The sequence below is a fragment of the Prionailurus viverrinus genome, chromosome A1 (genome assembly GCF_022837055.1).
Source record: "Prionailurus viverrinus isolate Anna chromosome A1, UM_Priviv_1.0, whole genome shotgun sequence".
Lineage (NCBI taxonomy): Eukaryota > Metazoa > Chordata > Mammalia > Carnivora > Felidae > Prionailurus > Prionailurus viverrinus.
The window spans coordinates 47,615,565-47,642,505 of NC_062561.1; the positions used below are offsets into that span (position 1 = coordinate 47,615,565).

The following is a 26,941-nucleotide window of genomic DNA, read 5'->3' on the forward strand; positions in this document are numbered from 1 at the left end:
CATGGAAGCTTTTTGTGTGTCTCGCATCCATGAAATACAGCCAGACCAACACTGAACCATCCTACACAACTAGCAAACTGATTGGAGGATCAACACAACAATCTGCACAACCTGAACCACAGAATTCAGCAGGTACGCGACATGAAGAGCTGAACTTGGGGAGCAAGAAGCCACGAAGGTAGGGAACTGCTTTTGTGGGCAGAGAGAGGACGGAGACTGGGGAGGGGGGAGAATAAAGGAAAAGCACCCCTCCCCAAAGCAGCTGGAGAGAAAGTGGAAAATTGGAAACAGCCGCAGGGACTAAACTAAAAAGGGAGAAAGAAAGGAGAGGGTTTAAATTCCATTAAGACTATAAACAAGGGGAGCACAAAGGCTGCAACTCCGCAGCTCCATACCTGGCGGTGCTCTGGAGGGAAGGGCGAATCCCCAGGAGCAGAGTGGGGTCGGGGAGGTTCTTGGGCCACACAGGGAAAAGCGGTTCCACTGCTGGAAGGACATTTGGTAGAGACTATTGAAGCCACCTGGTCCCAGCAGACCCCGGAAGGCAGCCACATTCGCTGGTACTGGGGCAAGGTTGTTGAGGGTGAAGCGTGGTGCCAGATGTGTGATGTGATTTTCCATAATCCCTGAAATGCTGTTGCTACACTATCTCATGGACTTTTTCTGGGGTGGGCTGGCACCTTGCTTCAGTCTCGGGGTACTGGCAGCAGCAGGGTCCAGTGGGCATTCCTGGGTGCAGACAATATTCGGCCATTGCTCATTCGGCCATTTCTCGGTGAGACCTTCCCGCAAAGTGGGGGAAAGGGTCAAAGCCGCAGTCCTTCGGACGTAAGGGGCCGGGAAAAACAGCCGCATCTGAGACAAAACTCGGAAGACAGGTACTGCCTGAGGCCTGGTCACGGAGAGTGAAAAACGGGGGAGTGGACGAGAGCTGAAGACAGAGGAGGGGTGCGCAATTGCTGATCTGGGAGAACAGACTGGGTAGCTGGGTGGCCGCATTTTCCCCACTCCCGCGCATGCGCATACGCACCTACGAGCTTCGCAACAATCCACCCCAGTAGGCTAGCAGCGCCATCTAGTGGAGAGCAGAGCCGTTACACTGAGCCCCGCCCAAATGCACCAACTTTGCTCTTTAAGAACACAAGTCTCACCACCTGCTTAGTTTATGGATTATAAAGCGCTACTTAGTCTGGCTTCTAGAGGAAAACAAAGTAATTTCAGTCCTACTTCAATCTGTTAGCAGGGCCATCATTTCAATTTTCTTTCTTTTTTTTCTTTTCTTTTTTCTTTTTCTTTTACAATTTTCTTTTTCTTTTTTTTTTTATTTTTTATTTTTTTTTATTTTTTATTTTTGGGACAGAGAGAGACAGAGCATGAACGGGGGAGGGGCAGAGAGAGAGGGAGACACCGAATCGGAAACAGGCTCCAGGCTCTGAGCCATCAGCCCAGAGCCTGACGCGGGGCTCGAACTCACGGACCGTGAGATCGTGACCTGGCTGAAGTCCGACGCTTAACCGACTGCGCCACCCAGGCGCCCCTACAATTTTCTTTTTCTTGAATACAGAAAGAGAAAAAATTCATTTTTATTTTCAATTTTTATTAAAAATATCTTTCTTTAATTTTTATTACTATGTTTTTTACTTATGTATAACTATTTTCAAATTTTACTTTACTTCCATCATTTTCTTTTAGTCTACTTCAGTGTACATACCTTTTCAAATTTTCAAACAATTTCCTCTATTCTCTTTTTCTTTCTGTTTCTTTTTTTTCTCTTTTTCCTTTCTTTTCTTTTTCTTGAATGCAGAAAGAGAAAAACTTCATTTTTACTTTCAATTTCTATTAAATATATTCTTTTTTTTTTAATTTTTTTTTAACATTTATTTATTTTTGAGACAGAGAGAGACCGAGCATGAACAGGGGAGGGGCAGAGAGAGAGGGAGACACAGAATCTGAAACAGGCTCCAGGCTCTGAGCTGTCAGCACAGAGCCCGATGCGGGGCTCAAACCCACGGACCGTGAGATCATGACCTGAGCCGAAGTCCGACACTTAACCGACTGAGTCACCCAGGTGCCCCTAAATATATTCTTATTTAGTTTTCATTACTATAGTTTTTGTTTTTAGGTAAATTTTTTCAAATTCTATTATCTTCCATCATTTTATTTTAGTCTACTACAGTGTATTCACTTCTTCAAATTGTCAAACGATTTCTTTTTTTTCTTTCTTTTTTTAATCTTTTATCTTTTTCTCTTCTTTTTTCTTAAATACAGAAAATGAAAAATTCATATTTGTTTTTAATTTTTATTAAAAATATTTTTCTTAATTATTTTCTACTATATTCTTAACTTTTGTGTATATTTTTTCAAATTCTATTTTGCCCCCATCATCTCATTTTAGTCTACTTCAGTGTATTCATTTTTTCAAATTCTCAAACGATTTCCATTTTTTCCTCCCCCCCCCCACTTTTTTTTCTCTAATCTGTCAAACCACTTTCAACACCCAGACCAAAACACACCTAGGATCTAGCATCATCTATTTGATTTGTGTGTGTGTGTGTCTGTGCTTAATTTCTAATTTTAATATTTTTTTAATTTTAATTCTTTTATTTCAATTTTTCTACCTCATTAATTCCTTTTCTCCCTTCAAAATGACAAAACGAAGGAATTCACCCCAAAAGAAAGAGCACAAAGAAATAACAGCCAGGGACTTAACCAACACAGATACAAGCAAGATGTCTGAACCAGAATTTAGAATCACGATAATAAGAATACTAATTTGAGTCGAAAATAGATTAGATCCCTTTCTGCAGAGATAAAAGAAAAAAAAGCCAGAATGCAATTAAAAATGCTATAACTGAGCAGCAATCATGGATGGATGCAGTGGTGGCAAGGATGGACGAGGCAGAACAGAGAACCAGAGATATACAGGACAAACTTATAGAGAATAATGAAGCAGAAAAAAAGAGGGAGATTAAGGCAAAAGAGCACAATTTCATAATTAGAGAAGTCAGTGATTCATTAAAAAGGAACATCAGAATCATAGGGATCCCAGAAGAGGAAGAGAGAGAGAGAGGGGTAGAAGGGTTATGTGAGCAAATCATAGTGGAAAACCTGGGGAAAGACACAGACGTCAAAATCCAGGAAGCACAGAGGACCCCCATTAGATTCAACAAAAACCGACCATCAACAAGGCATATCATAGTCAAATTCACAAAATACTCAGGCAAGGAGAGAATCATGAAAGCAGCAAGGGAAAAAAAGTCCCTAACCTACATGGGAAGTCAGATCAGGTTTGCAACAGACCTATCCACAGAAACTTGGCAGGCCAGAAAGGAGTGGCTGGATATATTCAATGTGCTGAATCAGAAAAATATGCACCCAAGAGTTCTTTATCCAGAAAGGCTGTCATTCAAAATAGAGGGAGAGATAAAAAGTTTCCCAGACAAACAAAAATTAAAGGAGTTTGTAACCACTAAACTAGCCCTGCAAGAAATTTTAAGGGAGACTCTCTCTGAGGGGAGAAAAGATGGAAAATAGATATAAATAAATAAGTACCAAAAGCAACAAAGATTAAGAAGGACCAGAGAACACCACCAGAAACTCCAACTCTACAAGCATCATAATGGCAATAAATTCACATCTTTCAGTACTCACTCTAAACGTCGATGCACTCAATGCTCCAATCAAAAGACATAGGGTAACACCAGAATGGATAAGAAAACAAGATCCATCTACATGCTGTTTACAAGAGACTCACTTCAGACCTAAAGACACCTTCAGATTGAAAGTAAGGGGATGGAGAAAAATCTATCATGCTAATGATAGATTTTACCTAAAATTTACCTAAAAACAAAAACAAAAACAAAAGAAAGCTGGAGTAGCCATACTTATATCAGACAATCTAGACTTTAAAATAAAGACCGTATCAAGAGATGAAGAAGGGCATTATGTCATAATCAAGGGGTCTATCCACCAAGAAGACCTAACAATTGTAACCATTTATGCGCCAAATGTGAGAGCACCCACATATATAAATCAATTAATCCCAAACATCAAGAAACTCATCGATAGTAATACCACAATAGTAGGAGACTTCAACACCCCACTCACAGCAATGGACAGATCATCTAATCAAAAAATCAACAAGGAAAAATGGCTTTGAATGACACACTGGACCAGATGGACTTAATAGATATATTCAGAACGTTTCATCTTAAAGCAGAGGAATATACATTCTTCTCCAGTGCACATGGAACGTTCTCCAGAATAGACCATATACTGGGACACAAATCAGCCCCAAGTAAGTACAAAAAGATCAAGATCATACCATGCATATTTTCAGACCACAACGCTATGAAACCCTAAATCAACCACAAGAAAAAATTTGGAAAGGTAACAAATACTTGGAGACTGAAGAACATCCTACTAAAGAATGAATGGGCTAACCCAGACTTTAAAGAAGAAATTAAAAAGTATATGGAAGCCAATGAAAATTATAACACTACAAGCCAAACCTCTGGTACACAGCAAAGGCAGTCATAAGATGAAAGTATATAGCAATCCAGGCCTTCCTAAAGAAGGAAGCAAGATCTCAGATACACAACCTAACCTTATGCCTTAAGGAGCTGGAAAAAGAACAGCAAATAAAACCCCAAGCCAGTGGAAGACAGGAAATAATAAAGATTAGAGCAGAAATTAATGCTATCGAAACAAAAAAACAAAAACAAAAAAACAAAAACCAGTAGAACAGATCAATGAAACCAGAAGCTGGTTCTTTGAAAGAATTAACAAAATTGATAAACCACTAGCCAGTTTGATCAAGAAGAAAACGGAAAGGACCCAAATAAATAAAATCAAGAATGAAAGAGGAGAGATCACAACCAACACAACAGAAATAAAAACAATAATAAGAGAATATTATGAGGAATTATACACCAATAAAATGGGTAATCTGGAAGAAATGGACAAATTCCTAGAAACATATAAACTACCAAAAACGGAACAGGAAGAAATAGAAAATTTGAACAGACCCATAACCAGTAAGGAAATCAAATTAGTAATGAAAAATCTGCCAAAAAAACAAGAGTCCAGGGCCAGATGGCTTTCAGGGGAATTCTACCAAATATATAAGGAAGAGTTAACACCTCTTCTCTTGAAACTGTTCCAAAAAATAGAAATGGAAGGAAAACTTCCAAACTCTTTCTATGAAGCCAGCATTACCTTGATTCCAAAACCAGACAGAGACCCCACTAAAAAGGAGAACTATAGACCAATTTCCCTGATCAACATAGATGCAAAAATCCTCCACAAGATATTAGCCAACCAGATCCAACAATACATTAAAAAAATTATTCATCATGACCAAGCGGGATTTATACCTGGGATGCAGGGCTGGTTCAATATCTGCAAAACAACTAATGTGATTCATCACATCAATAAAAGAAAGGACAAGAACTATATGATCCTCTCAATAGATGCTGAGAAAACATTTGACAACATACAGCATCCTTACTTGATAAAAACCCTCAAGAAAGTAGGGATAGAAGGAGCATACCTCGAGATCATAAAAGCCATATATGAATGACCCAACACTAATACAATGGGGAAAAATTGAGAGCTTTCCCTCTAAGGTCAGGAACACGACAGGGATGTCCACTCTCACCACTGTTATTCAACATAGTATTGGAAGTCTTAGCCTCTGCAATCAGACAACACAAGGAAATAAAAGGCATCCAAATCGGCCAGGAGGAGGTGAAACTTTCACTCTTCGCAGATGACATGATCCTCTCTATGGAAAACCCAAAAGATGCCACCAAAAACCTGCTAGAACTGATTCATGAATTCAGCAATGTTGCAGGATATAAAATCAATGCACAGAAATCGGTTGCGTTCTTATACACCAACACTGAAGAAACAGAAAGAGAAATCAAGGAATCGATCCCATTTACAATTGCACCAAAAACAATAAAATACCTAGGAATAAATCTAACCAAAGAGGTGAAAAATCTATACACTGAAAACTATAGGAAGCTTATGAAAGAAATTGAAGAAGACACACAAAAATGGAAAGGATTCCATGCTCCTGGATAGGAAGAACAAATACTGTTAAAATGTCAATACTACCCAAAGCAATCTACATATTCAATGCAATCCCTATCAAAGTAACACCAATATTCTTCACAGAGCTAGAACAAATAGTCCTAAAATTTGTATGGAACCAGAAAAGACCCCAAATAGCTAAAGCAATCTTGAAAAAGAAAACCAAAGCAGGAGGCATCACAATCCCAGACTTCAAGCTATCCTACAAAGCTGTAATCATCAAGACAGTATGGTACTGGCACAAGAACAGACACTCAGACCAGTGGGACAGAACAGACAACCCAGAAAGGACCCACAAATGTATGGCCAACTAATCTTTGACAAAGCAGGAAAGAATATCCAGTGGAATAAAGACAGTCTCTTCAGCAAGTGATGCTGGGAAACTGGACAGCGACATGCAGAAGAATGAACCTGGACCACTTTCTTACACCATACACAAAAATGAACTCAAAATGGATGAAAGACCTCAATGTAAGACAGGAAGCCATCCAAATCCTCGAGGAGAAACCAGGCAAAAACCTTCTTGATCTTGGCCGCAGCAACTTACTCAACACGTCTCCAGAGGCAAGGGAAACAAAAGCAAAAATGAACTACTGGGACCTCATCAAAATAAAAAGCTTCTGCACAGTGAAGGAAACAATCAGCAAAACTAAAAGGCAATCGACAGAATGGGAGAAGGTATTTGCAAATGACATATCAGATAAAGGGTTAGTATCCAAAATCTATAAAGAATTTATCAAACTCAACACCCAAAAAACAAGTAGCAAGGGTAGAAATGGGCAATAGACATGAACAGACCCTTCTCCAAAGAAGACATCCAGATGGCCAACCAACACATGAAAAAATGCTCACATCAGTCATCATCAGGGAAACACAAATCAAATCCACCATGAGATACCACCTTACACCTGTCAGAATGGTGTAATTAATGTTAGCGTTAATGGTGTAGTTAATGTTAGCTAATGTTAGCTAATGTTAGTTAATGTAGTTAATGTTAGCATTAACAACTCAGGCAACAACAGATGTTGGCGACGATGCGGAGAAAGAGGATCTCTTTTTCATAGTTGGTGGGAATGCAAGCTGGTGCAGCCACTCTGGAAAACAGTATGGAGGTGTCTCAAAGAACTAAAAATAGAACTACCCTATAACCCAGCAGTTGCACTACTAGACATTTATTCAAGGGATACAGGTGTGCTGTTACGAAGGGACACATGCACCCCCATGTTTATAGCAGCACCATCAACAGTGGCCAAAGTATGGAAAGAGCCCAAATGTCACCGATGGATGAATGGATAAAGAAGAAGTGGTATGTACATACAATGGAGTATTATTCAGCAATCAAAAGGAATGAAATCTTGCCATTTGCAACTATGTGGATAGAACTGGAGGGTATTATGCTAAGTGAAATTAGTCAGAGAAAGGCAAAAATCATATGATTTCAGTGATGTGAGGACTTTAAGAGACAAAACAGATGAACATAAGGGAAGGGCAACAAAAATAGTATAAAAACAGGGAGGGGGGACAAAACAGAAGAGACTCATAAATATGGGAACAAAATGAGGGCTGCTGGAGGGGTTGTGGGAGGGGGGATGGGCTAAATGGGTAAGGGGCATTAAGGAATCTACTCCTGAAAACATTGTTTCACTATATGCTAACTAATTGGGATGTAAATTTTAAAAAATAAAAAATAAAATTTAAATAAATAAATAAATAAATAAATAAATAAATAAATAAATAAATATTTACTGACAGGGAAAATAAAAATAAAAATAAAGACTATTTGTCAACCTTTTGGGCAAAAGAAGCCAGCATCTCCTAACAGTTTTCAGTTTATAAACCACTTCCATGCTCACACTGCCATGTAACCCTCACAGTGGGGTAGGCATTATTATCTCTATTTTACAGATGAAGAAACAAAGCACACTTATATATACCCTGTTGGTATTTAAAAAAACAAAAAGCAAGTGATGGGCAACTAGTCTTATATATTTATACACGATTTTTTTTAATGTTTATTTTTTATTTTTGAGAGAGAGAGGCTGGAAGGGAGAGAGAGCACAAGCAGGGGAAGGGCAGGGAGAATGGGGGACAGAGAATCTTAAGCGGACTCTGAACTGAAGCAGTGAACCCAACTTGGGGCTGGAACTCGCAAACCGTAAGTTGTGGCCTGAGCCAAAGTCAGACACTCAACTGACTGAGCCACCCAGGCGCCCCTACTTACACAGGATTTTTAAAAATTCTTCACCAATTGAAATATATCTTATGCAAATATTTTGTGTAATTCCCAAATAGTTAGATTGATCATATTTTTAGTAAGCAGTTTCCATTACTCCAGGGCAAATTGAGATGAATGAACATCTAGTAAGTAATGAGTGATATATATGCATAAATCAATTCAGGAGAGACTTTTTAATCATTTTAACTACAGCAAGAAATTCACAATATTATTAGTGATTATTATTAGGGCTGTAATAACACACAAACAAAAGTTTTCATCTTTCTGGGAATTTGGAAACACTTAATATGTAATCTTCCCTGTGTCTACTGGAGGTTTTTCTTTTCACTTGGTGTTTTTAATCAATATAATATTTCACCAAGATACTATTCTTTAAAATTGTCTGTAGTGGCTTTTCTAGAAAGGAAGTTCAGTGTGGTGTTTATGAGCATAGATTCTGATACAGATTGCCTGGGTTCAACTCCCAGCCCAGCCATTTACCTTAGGCAAATTATTTTACCTCTCTTTGTCAGTTTGCTCATTCATAACATGGGAGTGATTATAATAATGGTATATATCCTCAAAAGATTTTTTCGAGGATTAAATTATTTAACACCCACTAAACTCTTAAAAATAATACTTTCCTTGCATGCTGTAGTCCCTCAATAGTTGACAGACATTGTCAATACATTTATTCTTTATATCTAACTTATAAGGAAGGTTAACGTAAGCAGATTTAACTTGAGGAAAGGGTAGGTCTCCAAAGGTTTGTTTACAAATTAGAATGCACTGCCTCAAAGAAACAGTATTGCCAATAGTAGACAAATCCGTCTACAGTGGTAGACAGGAATCCAAAGAAGCCCATACATGTCCCTTTCACCCATGATGCAGTTGAGATTGTATGGTACTTCCAGCCACTGCACTGTCTGAGCCCCTCTATGTTCTGGGAGCACAAGTTACAAGGTATGGTAGGAACTGTGCATGTCCCTTGCCACACCAGGGAACACCAAGAGGTTATGGAAAAGACGTAGGAGGGGGCTGTGAGGGACAACATAACTCCAGTATTGGATGTGGGAGAACTCTTCTTTCTGATGTTTGAAGAAGGCTCAAAACTCCAGACTTCAAGAATATCAGTTGCAAGGAAAAATTCCAGGTTGCCAGCATATTTAATAATTTTTAGAAGTAATCTACTAAAAACTTTGTGCCAGGATTATAGTTTTCAAGATGAGAAAAGTAAATACCAAAAGACCTACTCAATCTTATTTTCCATTCTGGTTAATAGGTGGAGCTGCACGAGTAATGGTGGGAAGAGCACGTTTTCTCTGAGGGCAACAAGTTTCAAAACAATATCATGAATGAAAAGAAAAGGAGGGAGAGGCTGACATGCTTCTGGGTTTGGCACTCTGCCACCTTAGATTGCAAGTGGATGTGTCCTGGGCATTGTACTTGAAGGCCACACTTTTGCCTTCTCTGTTTCTCTCCAACCATTTCAGGAAGGAGCTGGGACAGAAGGACTCACAATGTAGAAGGGAAATGAAAAGGCATCTTGGCTTTTGCACATACTGTTTCATCGGCCTGGATTCTTTTCTCAAACCAAATACTTATGGTTATGGCCAACCTGGGCTTTGAGTCTTATTTAGAAATCCCTGGTTCCAGAAAACAGCTTTCCATATCAGGCCAAAGTAGGTATGTGTTTATCTCCATGACAGCAATTGTGCACTCTATTGGAATGGCTTGTTTGTTAGTCTTTATTAATTTGTGAGCTCCTTGAGAGTACAGAAAGTGTCTTACTCATCTTTGGGTCTTTGGGTCTGCACTGCCCTATGTTGTGACTTTCACATAGGAGCTACCCAACAAATACTGCTTAAATGAACGAACGAACTAAAGCAGGAATTTCAGGGAGGTGGAAAGATGATTCTTCAGTCCTTTCCTATTCTTTGTTTTGTTTTGACTTGGAACTGAGTGTACCCTGATCCTTTGTCTCTGTAGAATAAACTAGAGCTAATATAAGGTCCAGAGTAAAAACTGCAAGAAGCTGGCTGTTCAGAGCTAGTTTGGTCCAGGCTGTAAAGAGGAGAGATGAAGAGAGAATTGTGGTTTCCCTGCTATCCAGGCAAGTTGACAGGAGCAAGAAATCAGAAGTGTCAGAGCAAAACCCCTAAGTGGGAAAGAGCTGACATCCAGTTACAGTAACCTCTGCCTTCTGTGTCTTTTAGGAATGCAAGCATAGAACCAGGCAGATGAACAGGTATTGATCAAATAGAAGAATGAAAACTCCAACAGTGGCCACTCAATTAAAGCTCACTTCTACAGAGGGCAGATCTGTCCTTTACTGACACACACTAGGTAAGTGTGAATTGGGAATAAGGAAGGAGAGAGCCTAATTACAGAAAGCGAGCTGGGCGCGCTGGGTAAGGCCTCCTCTCACTTGCTAGGTGCGCCATCTGTGAGCTCTGCCTGTGGAAATATGCAAGTTACTGTCCTTATTGCTGCTAAAATAGCTTCAGGTTATTCAGCATATTAGTGGAAAGAGGTGGTCTCAGAATTAGAGAGAGGCAAATACCACTGTATTCCAGTTATGGAGATCAGAGCTGAGAAGGTAAATGCCACTCAAAGAGACAATTTTCTAGCTCAATAAAACTAAGGAATTCTTAGCTTTTAAACTCGGGTTTATCAGATGGAAGGAAGTACTGTTGGAGAAACGGGAGATTAAATGTCAACACTAAGGCAGTATCTACATAGAGCAATCACACTGGCCAAAGTGGAACGAACCCATGATGAAGGTGTGCAGTGATCAACCATGTCAACTGTGGTGTGATCTAACTCAGTCTGTAAGAAATAACCCAATGAGCTCTGCAGTAATGTGACTTTGGTTACAATCCTAAATTGAGAGTGTCTGGGCTCCCTTTTAAAACTTTATAAGGAAACACGATTCCATTAAACTGGCCAAAACTTCTCTCAAAGATTAAAAAATTATTCAAAATGTAGGATTTCTGCAAACCAAAGATGCCTTCTAGAAGTTACTTCTTACTTAAACATATTCACTATGGTTCATATTTTTCATTATTGATATTTTCCCATGTGATGTATTTTTCTTCAAGTATACAGTTTTATCAGGTTTGCCAAATGGCCTAATAAGTAAGATATCAGATTCTGGCTGCATTTTGTCTACCTTTTTATTAAGTGTGATGTGCATACAGTTCTCATACATAGCGTAACAGTAGCAGCAAATGGCCAACAACTAATAATAACATCAGTGACCATAACTGTGAATTGACCACTTAGATAAACGCAAACCATCCCTTCTCCTGGACCCTTTATATGAATTTAGAATTTAAATTAATCTTCGTACTTTTGATGTCAAGCCTTAATTTCTTCTCTAGGCCCCATCACCTTACTTCTTCCATTTTCTTAGATGTTTACACACATGCAAGGGAAATTAATAATAAGAGCTAATATTTGTTGAATGCTCTTTACATTCTAGAAACTGCACTGTTTTCTTTGTAGACTGTATCTTTTTCCCAATAATCTTAAAGGTAGCTACCATTATTAACATTTCTACCTAAAACATGAGAACACTGAGACTGATTGAGATTAAGCCATTTATTCAAGTACACAGGTCGCACATTTAGATTATTGTTCAGCAAATGCCCTCTCCCCTTCACATACTGTGCAGAGCAGACTTGCCTGCATTCTTGATATTGGACTTGGCCCTACAACTTTCTAGGTCCATGGAATATTAGCAGACATGATGTGAGCAAAGGCCTTAAATGTGCTTCGTGGGTTTGGCTTGCCTTTTGCATTCTGGTCGTCTGCCATCAGAAAACATGCTCCAGGGGGATGCTGCCTTTCATCCTGGACCATTTAATGGAATACATGAAATAATGAAAGCCCTCTTCCTCCTTACACTCAAGCCCCATATCTATACTTCCTGTCTCTCCCTCCTGTCCCAAATCTCACTTCTGGACACAGAGAAAAAGTTAGAAACAATATATGTGCTGGCCCAAAGAAAGCAAACTGCTCTAGAAAAGTCCTGAAGTGTCTGCTTTTACATATATTTTTCTCATCTTTCATTTTAAAGGATTTAGAGAATAGTTTTGCCCATATTTCCCCTGGTTGCAGAGACCCAGAAAACTACTTATGAGTCAATATTTAACAGCTGCTCAAATAGAAGTAGATTCTTTTTGATAGCAATATCACTTCCTGATGAGATGGAGACCCAGAAATTCACAATAGTGGTTTTCATTAAAGAGCATCCTTGCACTTTTTATGGCAAAAATTATTAGCACTTGTCTTTTGGCAAAATTCCAAGCCAAGCAATTATATTATACCTGTTCATACTCCTCCCATTCTTTCAAATGTCATTCTTCTTGCTTTCTTCCTTGAAACAATACAATGTTACTGTGAGTGTCGAATTCAATTCCAGAAGCCAGTGAGCCACGGTTTCTCTTTTCTTAATATCAAAGCTTTTAAAGTTTTAATTAATTGTTATAAAGCAATTATATGAAAGGAAATATGGTATTTATAACTTTGATATCAACTGGCTCATAATACCTAAAGCCAGTAAGATCATTAAGAGTGATAAATTAGAAAACCTCCTTAGATCTACTCCACTCCCAATGCCTGTGATATTTTAGGTATTTTGCCAGAATTGAGGTCTCTCTAGTAATACTTACTGCTGAATCCATATTTCAGATTCACTTGATAAAAACTAGAACCACATTGCAGAAAGTATAAATGAGCCTAGATTTTATTTTACTTTAGGATTCTAAATTTGTTAATATCATCCTTAAACCTGGGACTTCTTATAATGTCTCAAATTATGCCCTTCCAGAGGTTGAAAGTGCTTCTCTAACTCATTGTATGAATCAGAGTTCTCCAAAGAAGTGACAGCAGAAATTCTGTGTGTGTGTGTGTGTGTGTGTGTGTGTGTGTGTGTGCGTGCGCGCGCGCGCATGTGTATATATGTATATGGAAGAGGCCACAAACCTCTCTATGTATATAGAGAGACAGAGCTTTAGTTTAAGGAATTGGATCACATGATCACGGAATTTGGAAAGTCTGAAATCCTCAGGGCAGGCTAACAGACTGGAAATTCCGGCAGAAATTGATGTTGGAATCTTGAGTCCAAAGGCAATCTGGAGGTAGAATTCTTTCCTCTGTTGGGGGACTTTAGTCTTTTCTCTTAAGGCCTTCAACTGATTAGATGAAACCCACTTACATTATGGAGGGTAAGCTGTCTTACTCAAAGTCAACTGATTTAAATAGCAATCACATCTAAAGAATACCTTCACACCAACATCTGGATTGCTGTTTGACCATAGCATAGCCAAGGTGACAAATAAAATTAACCATGACATGCATTGATCACCAAAGTGGAATGACTATATTCCTGAAGATGCTATAGACAATCACATGGCATGTGGGAATTAAAAATAGAACTTCTTAATATTTATTTTCATCCAACGAAATTATTTTTACCAGTATTTAGTGCATAGATTGACAGCAGTACCCCCCTCCGTCTATATGTGAGGTGTCACATGACATGACCAGCATTTAAGTTGTCCTAGGAGGAGGTGGGTAGGCGATCTCCAGCACAGAACACTGACAAGGGTCCCTCACAGCAGAGGTTTCATTCTCGTTTACTTGAGCCACTGTGTAGACAAAATAATAGCCTCCCAAAAGACATCAATGTCTTTATCCCTAGAAACTACTGTCAGTATGTTACCTTATGTGACAAAAAGCACTTTACAGATGTAAACAAGCTAAAAATCTTGAGATGGGGAGTTTATCCTGAATTACCCAGGGGTGGGGGCAATATAATCATAATTGCTTATAAGAGGGACTACAGGAGGAGCCAGAATCAGAAAAGGTGATGTGGTGACAGAAGTGGAGACTTAAGTGATGCCCTTTAAGAGAGAAAGAGGCCACCAGCCTAGGAATATGAGTGTTCCCCAGGAGCTTGGAAAGGCAGGGAAGCAGATTCTCTCCTAGAGCTTCCAGAAGGGATGCGACTCTGCCAGTACCTTGATTTTAGCCCAGTGACACTCGTGTTTGCAAAAGCAATGTATTAATAATAAAAATAGGTGGAAATTTCTTGCTAAATTTCAAGAAACATCTCTGCATCATTTTTAATGGGATTTAAAAATGTTTAGCATGATTTTTTATTAGTGCTGCCCTTCTGCAATTACGAGATCGTGTCTTCGTGAGTTATTTCAACTATGGCAGTCATTGAACCAACTATAAAAAAAAAAACCCTTATAGAATCATGCCCTCAAATTATTTCTTCATAAAGGCAGTGCATTGAGATTTCAAAATAATGTTATATATTCATTCACAATGAGAGCCCAAGACACCAGAAAGACCACTGCTGATGACTCTGGTTTGGGCCACCCTGCCAGGCTGTATCTCTGAGCAGGATTTCTACCTCAAACTCGTAGGAAAATGCAGCATTGGGGTAGACGGTCACCTCAGCTCGAGATCCAGCAGTCTTAAGAATGTGAAGAGAGAAATTGAGAAGGGAATGTCCAAGGGCAGCTCGTCAGTGCACACCTGATTTTGTTTTAACTTGAAGATTACTGCCCCCAGGTAGAGCCATCCAGCCTGTGGCTGTGGATTTCTAGGGAAAACAGGTTTATTATAACAAGGCAACCTGAAAAAAAGGGAAAAGAAGAAACTACATGCTAATTCTCCACCTTGGCTAGAATGCCTTTAAGACTTATTCACACCATCTGGCGCCCTCACAGACCCACCACTAAACCCTTTACCAATTTACTTAGAATATCAAGGACATCACCTTGAATTCCTTCAAGTTTTCTGCTGTCCATCTCAACACATTTTCCTTCTTCTGAAACAAGAAGAAAGTGTTACTTTTCTTTTTGAAGGCTAGCCCTTTCTACCTTCCCTGTGACTTTGCTCTATCAACAATCCCTTCTCTTTCCTCCATATCCATTCTCCCCTGTCCATTGGCTCCGCTTCTTTCTCAAGCATAATTAGGTCCCACTTACCCTTAAATATAAGCCATATTTTTTAAGTTCATTTATTTTATTTTGAGAGAGATAGTGCAAGCAGGGGAGGGGCACAGAGAGTGGGAGAGAGAGAATCCCAAACAGGTTTGCACACCATCAATCCGGAGCCGAACACAGAGCTTGATCTCATGAACCACGAGATCATGACCTGAGCCAAAATAAAGAGCTGGACACTTAACTGAACCACCTAGGTGCTCCTATAAGTCATATTCTTAATTTTGTTACAGCCACAAACCAACATTTTCTCTTATTCCTTTCTTCTAGTGTCAGATTTGAAGAAATTGATGTCTCCCATGATCTCCATTTCTCTCTGTCCCTTCCCTCCTTCACCCTAGTGGAGAAGGAAAGTCTTTAACTGGCTCCAACTATACAAACCAATAGTCTCTTCCCATTTCTTCTACGTTCCAGTTGATGATTTAATACCGACTCCTCATGACTTCCTTTTTCCTTTACTATATACCACCCAGATTAACTTGTGACCTTTTAACCATCTTGAATTTTTCTCAACATCCTTCACCCCCTGAAGCATAGGATCCCAAACTTTTTTGTTTATAAGAAAAATGTTGACAACTTGTTAAAAATATAGAGTTCTTAATGCTATCCCTAAATTCTGATTAAGTAGGTATGAGTGGGGGCTGGACATCGGTATTTTCAACAAGCCCTTTCCTGCTGTGGTGCTCAGGCTTTCACTCTCACTCAGGGGAAATGTTCCGTGACTGTCAGTTCACAAACTGGCTCCATACACAGAGGGCAGGGAGAGAATGAAAAGGAAGCCCACCCTAGATTGCTAAGTGGCAGGTTTCTTAAGCAAGGGAACTTACATATGAGGCTTGTCATGGTGGCCTCAAGACCAGTAGATCACTTTATCTGCCCAAAAGAATCTTAAAATTATATACAGAAGCCCTAACTGGGTTCAATCTTGTTCTCCAGGCTGTGTCCTTGAAATAGTTCCCACTGTGGGACTGGTCAGCAGAGCATACATCCCAAGGATGGGAAAGGTTAAGGAGCTTCCGATTGCCTGGGTGCAGTCTGAAGGTCAATTGGCAGTCACACTCTCTTGATTACTTCCTCCAACAATGACCTCATCTGTGTCCCTCACCTCAACTTCCACTGAGATGAATCCTCATTCTACATTTCTTGGTTTACATTTTTGTTCAACATCAAAACTTACATTTCCAATCAATTGTTAACTTCATTCTTTCATTTTACAACTAGACCTTACACTTAAATATAGTTTAGAAACAAACCCATTGGCTTCCCCCCAAACCTGTTTCTACTCCCATCTTTCTTTAAAGATTTTTTTTTAATTTTTTTTTTTCAACGTTTATTTATTTTTGGGACAGAGAGAGACAGAGCACGAACAGGGGAGGGGCAGAGAGAGAGGGAGACACAGAATCAGAAACAGGCTCCAGGCTCTGAGCCATCAGCCCAGAGCCTGACGCGGGGCTCGAACTCACGGACCGAGAGATCGTGACCTGGCTGAAGTGGGACGCTTAACCGACTGCGCCACCCAGACGCCCCACTACTCCCATCTTTCTTAACTTTTCTAACCACCATTTTCCTAATTCTGTGGGCTCCCAAATCTCAAGAAACCTCAGTCATTGTGAACGTTCAGGATCATGCTCTCTCTTGACCTCTGAGGGGAGGCTGACACTACCTTCCTCTTCTGTTTTCAGTATCCTAACTCGTCTTTACTCTCCCAGCAACCCAACATGCCGCTGCCAGCTTAATCTTCCTTAGGAACAATTCTGTTTCTAGAAAACTTTAACAATTCTTTCCTATTAACCAAATTTTAACTCAAACACTTTAGTTTGCAATCAACATCCTCCTCTCAGGTTCTGAAATGCCTCTGGAAAATTCACATGTGCACATCCTCCTCCCAGTTGTCCTAAATGCGGGATATTAATCCTTTGTCAACCAAGGGTGTGGAAAGTATTTTTTCCTTTTGTTTTGTCACCTGTGGATTTTTAGGGTATTTTGTGTGTGTGTTTGAAAGTTTGAAACTTTTGGGGCACCTGGGTGGCTCAGTCGGTTAAGCATCTGACTTCGGCTCAGGTCATGGTCTCATTCATGGTCGGTGGGTTCAAGCCCTGTGTCAGGCTCAGTGCTGACAGCTCAGAGCCTGAAGCCTGCTTCAGATTCTGTGTCTCCCTTTCTTTTTGCCCCTTCCCCGCTCAGGCTCTGTCTCTCTCTCTCTCTTTCTCAAAAATAAATAAACATTAAAAAAAATTTTAAGACAGTTTGAAACTTTTAGATTGTCAAATTTGTCAACCTTTTTCTTTTTTTGCTTCAAGTTTTTTTGTTTGTTTGTTTGTTTGGTTGGTTGGTTGGTTCAAGGTTATGTGTGGGTCACTCCAGGGTGCAGTCTATCTTGTTTTATATGACTCGTGTGCATATCTTCTCTTAGACCTTAGATAGTAAATTCCTTTATGGTAATAATGTTATCTTTTTTATAGGTGTAATGAACATATTAATGAACACTTACTATGAGCTATTATTATTTTTAGCACCTTACGAATATTGATTCATTTAATCCTGATTTCTACCTATATGAAGGGTACTACTATTAGACTGTTAGTTCTGTTTTGCAGATGTGGAAACTGAGGTAACTTGTCCAACTATCACACAACGAGGTCATACTACTAGCAATCCTGATGGAGCCTGGATTAGAATCCAGGCAGTATGACTCCAAAAACTCTACATGGGATAAATTCCCTATGCTGCCTTCTCCTGTGTGGAAAAATAGTGGGCACTCGATAAGTGCTCATTGAAGGAATGAAAATTAATACATAGACAAGCTGCGTTGGTATTTCTAGGCTACACCCAATTTCCTAGAAGACCTCATGAGAGTTTAAGAGGTCACAAGAAATGATCAAACAGCCATAATGTGAAGTGCCAAAGAACCCCAAACTGAGACACCAAGTTATGATGCTTGAGAGCACAGCAGTCTTGAAGCACCTGGTTGGCTAAAAGGAAAATCTTGAATGATGAATGGAGGGAGCACAAAAAACGTGGGATCCAAAGCAATGGGCAGTTTTCCACATCATTATAGCAGTATTTTGTAACAATTTCTTTGGCAACTGACAGCAGGCATTTAAATCAGCTATTTCCTCCTCAGAATTCCTCTCCAAAGAATAATAATGGCCTCTGCGACTCTGAAGGAAATGTAGCCCCTACTCGGATACAATCTTATCTGGGAAATTGCCATGGTATTCGTCACAGCTGTCACTGTGCTGAGCCCATTAGAGATGTGCTGAGTGGGGATCTACAGGGTTGTGTGTTCTGAGGGCTGTTGCTGCACATTCTTCCTGGTTGACGCGGGAAAACAAAATAACACTCAACATTTTAGGGGCCAGAGTCTTCTCAGGACTGGGTGGGCAAAAGAGAGCCGTTCATACAGCCCTCAAGGAGTTACTTTATGGCTCAGGTTGTAGATTTATAAAGACATTTGCAGTGACACCAATAGGAAGGGCAGAACAGAAGAAAGAGCATACAGAGAAAGCCCAGCTTTCTATTTCTTTAATTGGAGAGCGTGTGGGGAGCTGAAGACCTAAGAAGTTGGGGTAGGAGGTTAGCATCGGAACCTTGGACTGGAGTTCTTTTCAGTCTGTTTCAAGTAAACAACAGGCGGTTACAATTTCTATTCTTCTCATGTAGAGAATGTTAGAGCTGGGGGGGTCTAACTCCTTCTCCGTGATATGTAATTTAAGAAACGGGGCCCAGAAGTATAAAGCCACTGACTGGGGCCCCACATTTAGCAGGCAGCAGGACCCACGATGCCTGGATTAGGGCCAGTGGGACTTTTCAAGTTTGGTTTTGTAAGGGAATGCTCCTGCAAATCTAACGTAAGGTTTCTTGATTTAAACAACAACAACAACAACAACAACAACAACAACTCCAAATCATATTCCCTTTTAATATTTATTTTGTTTGCTTTTAACCCACAGTTGCCTTTATAAAGAAACAAACATAAAAATAGCCTTCCACTCAATATACCAGGGGAGATCATTTACTCTGATGTTACATTGTCCTAGAAACTAGCTTACTGCGCCATGTGAGTTACTTATTCCCAAAAAGTCGTTTATCTGCCTTGACTCAAAACGAGATCAGGCATCTCTGCCACGCACAGCACAGCACAGCGATTTCTAAGCTAGACACTCTGGGACTGGGTATAACTTACTTTGTACAGACAGCATGCTGCCTGGGGCCCAGTGTGGTTCCCACCCCTCCACCCCTTTCCTATCACCATAAGACCCTCTCTAGGTCCCTGAGGATTGTGGGCATTGTCCGGAGGCTCCACGGTTTTCTTTCTGTTTGTTTTTTTCGTTGTTGTTGAGGAAGAGGAAATCGGCAAGGCTGGGAGAGGAGAGCTGAGGTAATGGGACACCTGTTACATGGCAACTGTTACGTAATTTACATAATCTCAGCAATATCTTGTATGACTTCCCATCGGCTCGCTTAATGTCTATCCTACTCTCTTTCTCATGCTCTCATTTTGATTGAAGAAGCTACATCTCCATTCCCACCTCAGCGCCTAACCCAGAACAAGCACTCAGCAGAAGTCCATGGACTGCCTGCATGAATGATTGGACTTTACTTCTTTGCATCACCTCCTATTTCCCATCCCTCTTCTTTGCCAAGGCCAGTTGTAAGACAAACAGTAACAAAAGCAATGACTGAAATAGGGGCAAAATACTTAGCTTCTTTGAACTAGTTTTTATTTGATGATTTGGTAGGACTTTATCAAATCATGCCTGTGTTTCCTAAAACATTCTCTTTGCTATAACTCACTTACTAACCATTTGCTTTCTGTGGGTCCATAAAATAATTTTCTCTTTGGTGGTAAATGAACCAGAGCAAAGGTCTGTGAAACTCTTCTCAAGTGCATAGTAAAGTGTTCTAATTACAAAGGCCCCTGAAGACTTATTGTTGATAAATGGCAACCTGACACATATATCCAGGGTAGGAAAAAAAAAAAAAAAGTCACATTAGAATTATTAACACAGAAAGAAAAGGACATACCCTGTTTAACTTTTGTATTATATTTCTCTAGCTCACATAGTTTTTATTCTCTTTATAAAAAGTGTGTTTTGCATTTATAACCATGGATGTGTCATCAATCTTTTTATTTATACTAATATCATTATTTGCAATATATCATAATTAAGTATATCTCAACTGTACCTAATTATACCCATGTGTAACATGAAAAATGTTTCTGTATTAATTTAAAATTGTTTTTAAATACTACCTTTAATTTTTAAATTTGTATTAAAAGAGAGCATGGCAATATTCCAAGGCCAGTAAAATTCCAGCATGTATGTCTTAATTGAGACATGTGGGCCTATATGTGCATACATAAACAAATTTAAAGTTTCTCTTTATTTTTAAGCTTAATGTGATTAAATCAGTTAAGAAATAATCAGATGTCTTACAATCATATTCTACTGTTCAAACTGAAATGAAATATACCCCCTTTATTTAAAAAGTCTGCAGAACTGATTAAGTAGATGGCAATGTAATATCCATTACAAGTGCTTTTTCTGCCATCTAGTGGAAAAATGAAATCTGTGAGGATTCACAATTTACGTTTTAAATTCTATTGTCTTAAAATATTTGGCAAAGCCTTATTTGAAATCTCAAGAGAAGAAAACAAAACAATATATTCTCTCCCTGTTTCTGATTTGATCTGCCGGTGGACCAGATGTGGGTCATCCTCGGCATTCATTCCCCATGATGCCGAAGGGGCTGCCGACAATAATGTAGAGGGTGCTTCAGGCTTTCTGTAAAAATGGTGGAGGCCATGGGCTCCAAACAAAATACCAGCACCACTGCATTTATTGTCAAAGTGACAAATGATATCTCAAGTCCGTCCAACCCTTTCTGTTCCATACTCAAATCCTGTAAACTGGAGTAGAGAAGGTTGAGAGAGATGGCTTGTTGGACACTGTCTAAATCAGTGGCTTTCAAACTTTTTAAACTGCATCTCACACATACTTGACATTGCAACTCATTCTGCGTACATAAAACAGAAGCCCACGTTCCACAAAGTAATAACCTTTCTATGTGATCACTCTATTTTACATTCTGTTCTGCTTTATTCTATTTCACTTATTTTGGTATTATTTTATAACATTTTAAATTGACTTCATGATTCACGAATGGGCCTGACGCTTGAAAAACACTGGTCTCCTAAAAACTCCTTAAAAGTTACCTCTACTGCCTTAAAAATATGTGATACTAAGTCTAAAATTATGACCAAATAGTTAAATAAAATAAGGTATGATGGACATTGGTTAATTAATACAAAGACCTTTGAGATCTTATCAGTTCAGGATATTTTATCAGATGACTGTTCTCTATCATCCTCTCTATCTCCCAGAATAGGAGGCTTGACCTCATTTTCATAAACACCTCTGTTAAGTCAGCCATCAAAGGATTCTATCCTCATCAGTCTTGTGTCTTTGCTCTTTTCATCTTCATCTGGTTCAGACCCTTCCTGTTTTCCCCCTGGATGATTACAGAAGGTTCCATACTGCTCTCCCTGACTCCATCTCTCACCCCTGTGAACCTTCCTTCACACAGCTTCGAAGACTTACCCTCCGCCTCACAAGTCAGATAAAATCATTCACTGCATCCTCTGCCTGAGGAATAACACCCGAGTGACTTAGGGTGACATTCAAGATCCTCCCTGTTTAGTGCTTTGCTGGCATTTACTATTTTAAACTATCTCATTAGGTTTCGAGCTAGGTCTTTATCTTTATCTCTTTTTAAGCATACTCTATTTGCCCCAGCAGGTGCTTAATAAATATTTGTGGAAGGCGCTGAAAGGAACTTCCTTTCTGACCTTCAGTTTTGTGCATGCCCTACATTCCAGGTGCCGTTCTACTAACCATTCCCTGAACTCTTCTTTTATTAATTAATTCATGTATTTGTTTATTTTTAAAGAATGCGCATTTGCTTGAGCTTTTTCCTGAGCTGCCTTACTCTCTGTTTTCTGCCTACGGAAATTCTTTTCACCTTTCAAACACCAGCTCAAATGCCATCCCTTGCGAGAAACTCCCTTGGTCCCCAGCAGAATAAACTCCCACAGCTTGTTGATAGTAACCCCTAGTTTCTATTCAGAACTCATGCTCTCTTGTGCAGGTTTAGACGATGCTTCTCTGTGTCTATCTCACTTGATTGAGAACGTCTTGAAGGGCAGGGAAGATGCTTTGGGCATCTTTCTAGTCCTTAGTGGTATTCTAGGTCTTAAATATATGTTTGTTTACTTAAACATACTTGTTGCATATATCTTTTTTTAAATAGGTAGAACTGGAGCCTGAGCCTGCTGGCAACCATTTTTAATACAGGCCAGCCAATCTTTGATGGGCTATTTTGGAGTATATACACAAGTTTCAGAGCAGCATTTGACTAAGATTTTTACTTTGAATTATCATTCTCCACCCCCCTCCCCCAAGGACACTTTGTTTCAGCGCATGGTGAGGCCTTCTCTGGGGGCCTCTCTTTGTGGACCCCTGCCAGAGGAATGTGCAGCCTCCAACCATTGTTCAGCCTCCTTAATGGTGGGCTGTGAGCACTGAAGGGGGCGGTACAGCATGAAAACAGAAACCAAAAAACCAAAAACTGTTTCAGTATCTGCTGGGCACCATGTCCTGCTGAGAATCCCAAGAAGTGGAAAAGCCAACTGCCACCCTGATACAATGAAAACCCTATTGAGTGGCCCTTTGTCATGTTCCCATAATAGTATGTGCTTTTTTCCTGTCACTGGACTTCCTTCTTGTATTGCATTGTGTGTGTTTCCATGAGTTCGTTGTAGGTAGAAAGTCTCATTCATTTGTATATGCAGCAACTAACCTACCACCTGCAATAGCAGACATTCAATAAATATTTGTTGAATGAGAATGAGAGACACAAAGAATTATAATGGATAAAGAACTATTAGATATGATGTCCATCTTCAAGGCACTTATGCACCCGTTAGAAAATAATTACCTAAACATTCTGACCATAATGTTTTACACTTAATAGACATTCAATACATGTTAATGAATTACAATTAATGAAATGAGAGCCAATTTCTATGTCCAAGAAAAATGCTACTTATCAAGAGGTCTAAGTGGCTGTTTCTGTCCTCTAGGAGAGAATAATCAAGTGTGAGGTAATAAAAATGTTCATAAATACATTACTCAGCAGTTGGGTTTCCTGCCAAATATGTGTTAGAGATATCGCTAGAAGTTGGAATAGTCAGAAAAGACTTCCCAAAGGAGGAAGTTCTTTGTCAAGAACTATGAAAAAAGCTAAGATTTTACCCAATTTGCAAGCTGGAAAGTTAGTCTATCATTTTCATAGGTACTTGAAGAGGACACAAAACTCCTCCGTCAGAGATAAGGGACTTTATTACTCACAGTATAGCAGCCCATAGGGACTTTGTGTCCACACTGGTTCTCCTGGCCCCCCAAATCCTGTAGGACTGGCACAGAGCAGCCCAAGGGGGTGCAGCACACTCTATGGGTTTGTATCATAGCTGAGGAGCACTGAGGTAAGAAAACCCCAGTCTTACAAAGGGGTTGTTAGCAAACCTGTCCAATCTGCCCTGGAAGGCGACGCTATCCTTCTTAACCTGTAAGAAAACAAATCTGTCCTTTCCCAGAAGGAGATCTCTCTCTCTGTTCAATGCTGTATGCTATACAAACACCCTTGAAAAAACAGCCCACACCAAAAGTTGTCAATGTCTTTACTCAGAAGATGGATACAGACACAAGACATCCATGAAGAATGAATTTCCAACAGTCTTACTTTCGTTCTTGAAGGTTGGGTGTGATTTGATCAAGCAATAGGAAGAGAACAGATATTCTAGGAATAAGAAAATTTTCCTGTGCACATATATATTTCATGACAGACCTCTCTGGGCCTCAGTTTCTTGACCTGTAAAGTTGGAATTCCTACTTCACAAGGTTGCTGTAAAAATTACATGAAGTAATCTATGTATGGCATCCAGCCTGGTGATTGACACATAGCAGGTGCCAAACTGTTACTTCTCCATTTTCCCCAGAATGTATAGGATGTGACTCTGTAGGCTGCCCTGACACTAAGAAAGGAGTAAATGGAGGAACTTAGTCATTCCATTTGCAAACATTTTATTGAGCATCTACGATGTTCCAAGTGCCAGGCTAGATACCATGCCTGCCTCTTGAAGCTTATTGTCCGCTTCAAGGGGAAAATACAGGAGAGTAGAAATATCTTGCTTCCACCAAGTAAGCTTGTAGAAGCTAGATGCCCAAAGTTTTAGGGCAATTCTATCTGACCATGAAGTCAGGGAATTATTGAGACATAGAAGGACCATAAACCTAAAATAAGAACAATGGAATGTCAAAGTTCAGTGATGGAATACACCATTCAACAACAAGCTTTTTCAGGATCTTTTTGGAAAAAGAATACTAATAACTGCAGCAAGAAGATTTCATGTGAACATTATTGTCACCAATGTACGATTGTTAAATCACTCATTTGGTAAATACGTGTTGAGCATTCACTACATGTATGGTGATAAGGGCAAGAATTCAAGAATCAAGAATAGGAATTTCCTTGAGGGTAAGATGGCCCCCAAGGGACAAGGGATTGATTTTTCAGAAGTTGGTGTCAAAATTTATCTATATATAGATGGAGAGAAGTGTGAGAATCTGAGAAATACTGTGAATAAGGTATTCAATTAAGATTATTGATTCACTGAGGGGCACCTGGGTGGCTCAGTTGGTTGAGCATCTGGCTCTTGGTTTCCATGCAGGTCATGGTGTCACAGTTTATGGGTTTGAGCCCCACTTGGGGCTCTGTGCTGACGGAGTGGAGCCTGCTTGGAATTCTCTCTCTCCCCCTCTCTGTCCCTCTCCTGCTCTCTCTCACAATAAGTGAACTTTTAAAAAATATTTAAAAAAAAGATTGATTCATTGAACAATCCTAAATTACACCTTAATTAGGAGAGAAGGAAGTGGTTAAAATGCCTTTATCTATGGAGACGGTACACAATTATTTGCTATAGACTACATGCATCAAATATTTAATAGAATAAAATAACAATTCTTTTGAGAGATGCAAGAATTAGAACAACCATCCCTACTTTTGGGGGGTGGGGCTTGATAATTTCACCACTATGTTTAAGCCTTTTTGATGCGTTAGAACGGTACACGAAGGGGCATCTCCAGTTGGTTTTGGTACTAGTGGTAACAGTACTTTGTTCTTACCTTGTTTCCAGTGCAGTGTAGACTGGATTCCACTTATTTGTTTAGCATCTCCCTACTGGACTAGACTGAAAAATGCTCCTGCCATTTGAGAGCTGAGTGATGGGGGCTTAACCAGGAGGAGAAGTAAATTCTACCCGAAATGAGATGCTGAGGACAAGGTATGAAAGCAAAGCCAAAGGGAGCAGTGCTCGATCTTCACTTTTTATTATCGTGGGTCACAAGGTGGGCCTTAGCCAATGCTAAGACCTGGCCTCACAGTGGATGGCTGAGGGAAATGTTAGGTCCAGCAGTCAAATGATTCAAAACTCTCCAGCTGCCAATCTTACCCTCTCCCCTACTGCCCTGTGCTGTCCAGCTGACTACATCCCTTCATGTTAAATCATACTTCCAGGACTCGGCTCTCCCCAGAGAGGGAAGACACATCATTAGCAACATCTTAGCATGGATTCCTTTGTTCCAACTTGAGTCTGTGAGAGAAACAAGAAAGATGGCACAAAATGGTGAAAGTGGAATTAGAAAAGACTGGAGAAATCCCGAGGGAGAAGCATCCTCTCTCTCTCTCTCTCTCTCTCTCCTCCACACCTTGTTTTCCTTATGGGCTCCCTTGTTAACCAGATTTACTGCTACATCCCAACATTTTCTCAAACCCTTCTGAACTGATGAAAGTGACAGGATGAGAGTCCTAATAATCCATCACAACAGCCCTCTCTCCTATTTGTGTCGTGTTGGTGGCTGCTGCCTGGAAGGCTGGGGCCACACCAGTTTTCCCTGAGACTGCAGGGCTCCCACGGTCCTTGCATGGTAGCATTTCAACCTAGCAACAGCGCAGGAGATCGTGACATCAGAGCACTTCCCTTCGTCTTTGGTCCACTGAAAACACTCTTCTCTTCCTCTCTAAACTTGGCCATAGTTGGTAAAGTCCTTTCTGTGTCTATTAGGTAAAGCCAGATGAGAGCATTAATGGTGTACATCTGGGGCCATAATTAAGCCTTACCAAATTCTCTCTCCCTGGCTACCCCTCCTCCCTCACCGTGTTCTATAAGCCGACTTCCGCCTGAGGTTTCTTTTAGCCAGCTGTTTGCTCCTATTTTACATGATGGTTCTCAGTGTTCAGCAGGAACAAAGATCACTGATATTCCCATCGGGTTTATCAGAAGCAACTGAGAACAATGAGCTCTTTTTATGTTGAAAATAGAGATTTTGAAATTATTCATAATCCTGCTTCTCCCAACACATTTCCATCCCCAATGGGCTCCTTTCACTAATTAGCTATGTAAGACTTTACACTCAATTAATCTTTTAGTTTTATTGGTAGGATATCTTGATCTTCCTTCCTGTATAACTGTGAAAATAACATATCA

At 39.8% G+C, this 26,941-nt stretch overlaps 1 long non-coding RNA gene across 1 annotated transcript; it reads left to right on the plus strand.

Annotated features, from left to right (window-relative positions):
• LOC125163050 (uncharacterized) lies at positions 1 to 25,684 on the plus strand. Its single transcript, XR_007151259.1, has 3 exons — positions 1 to 178; positions 10,528 to 10,657; positions 25,592 to 25,684. It is a non-coding gene; the product is annotated as an uncharacterized LOC125163050 (long non-coding RNA).
• Positions 25,685 to 26,941: the final 1,257 nt, after the last annotated feature.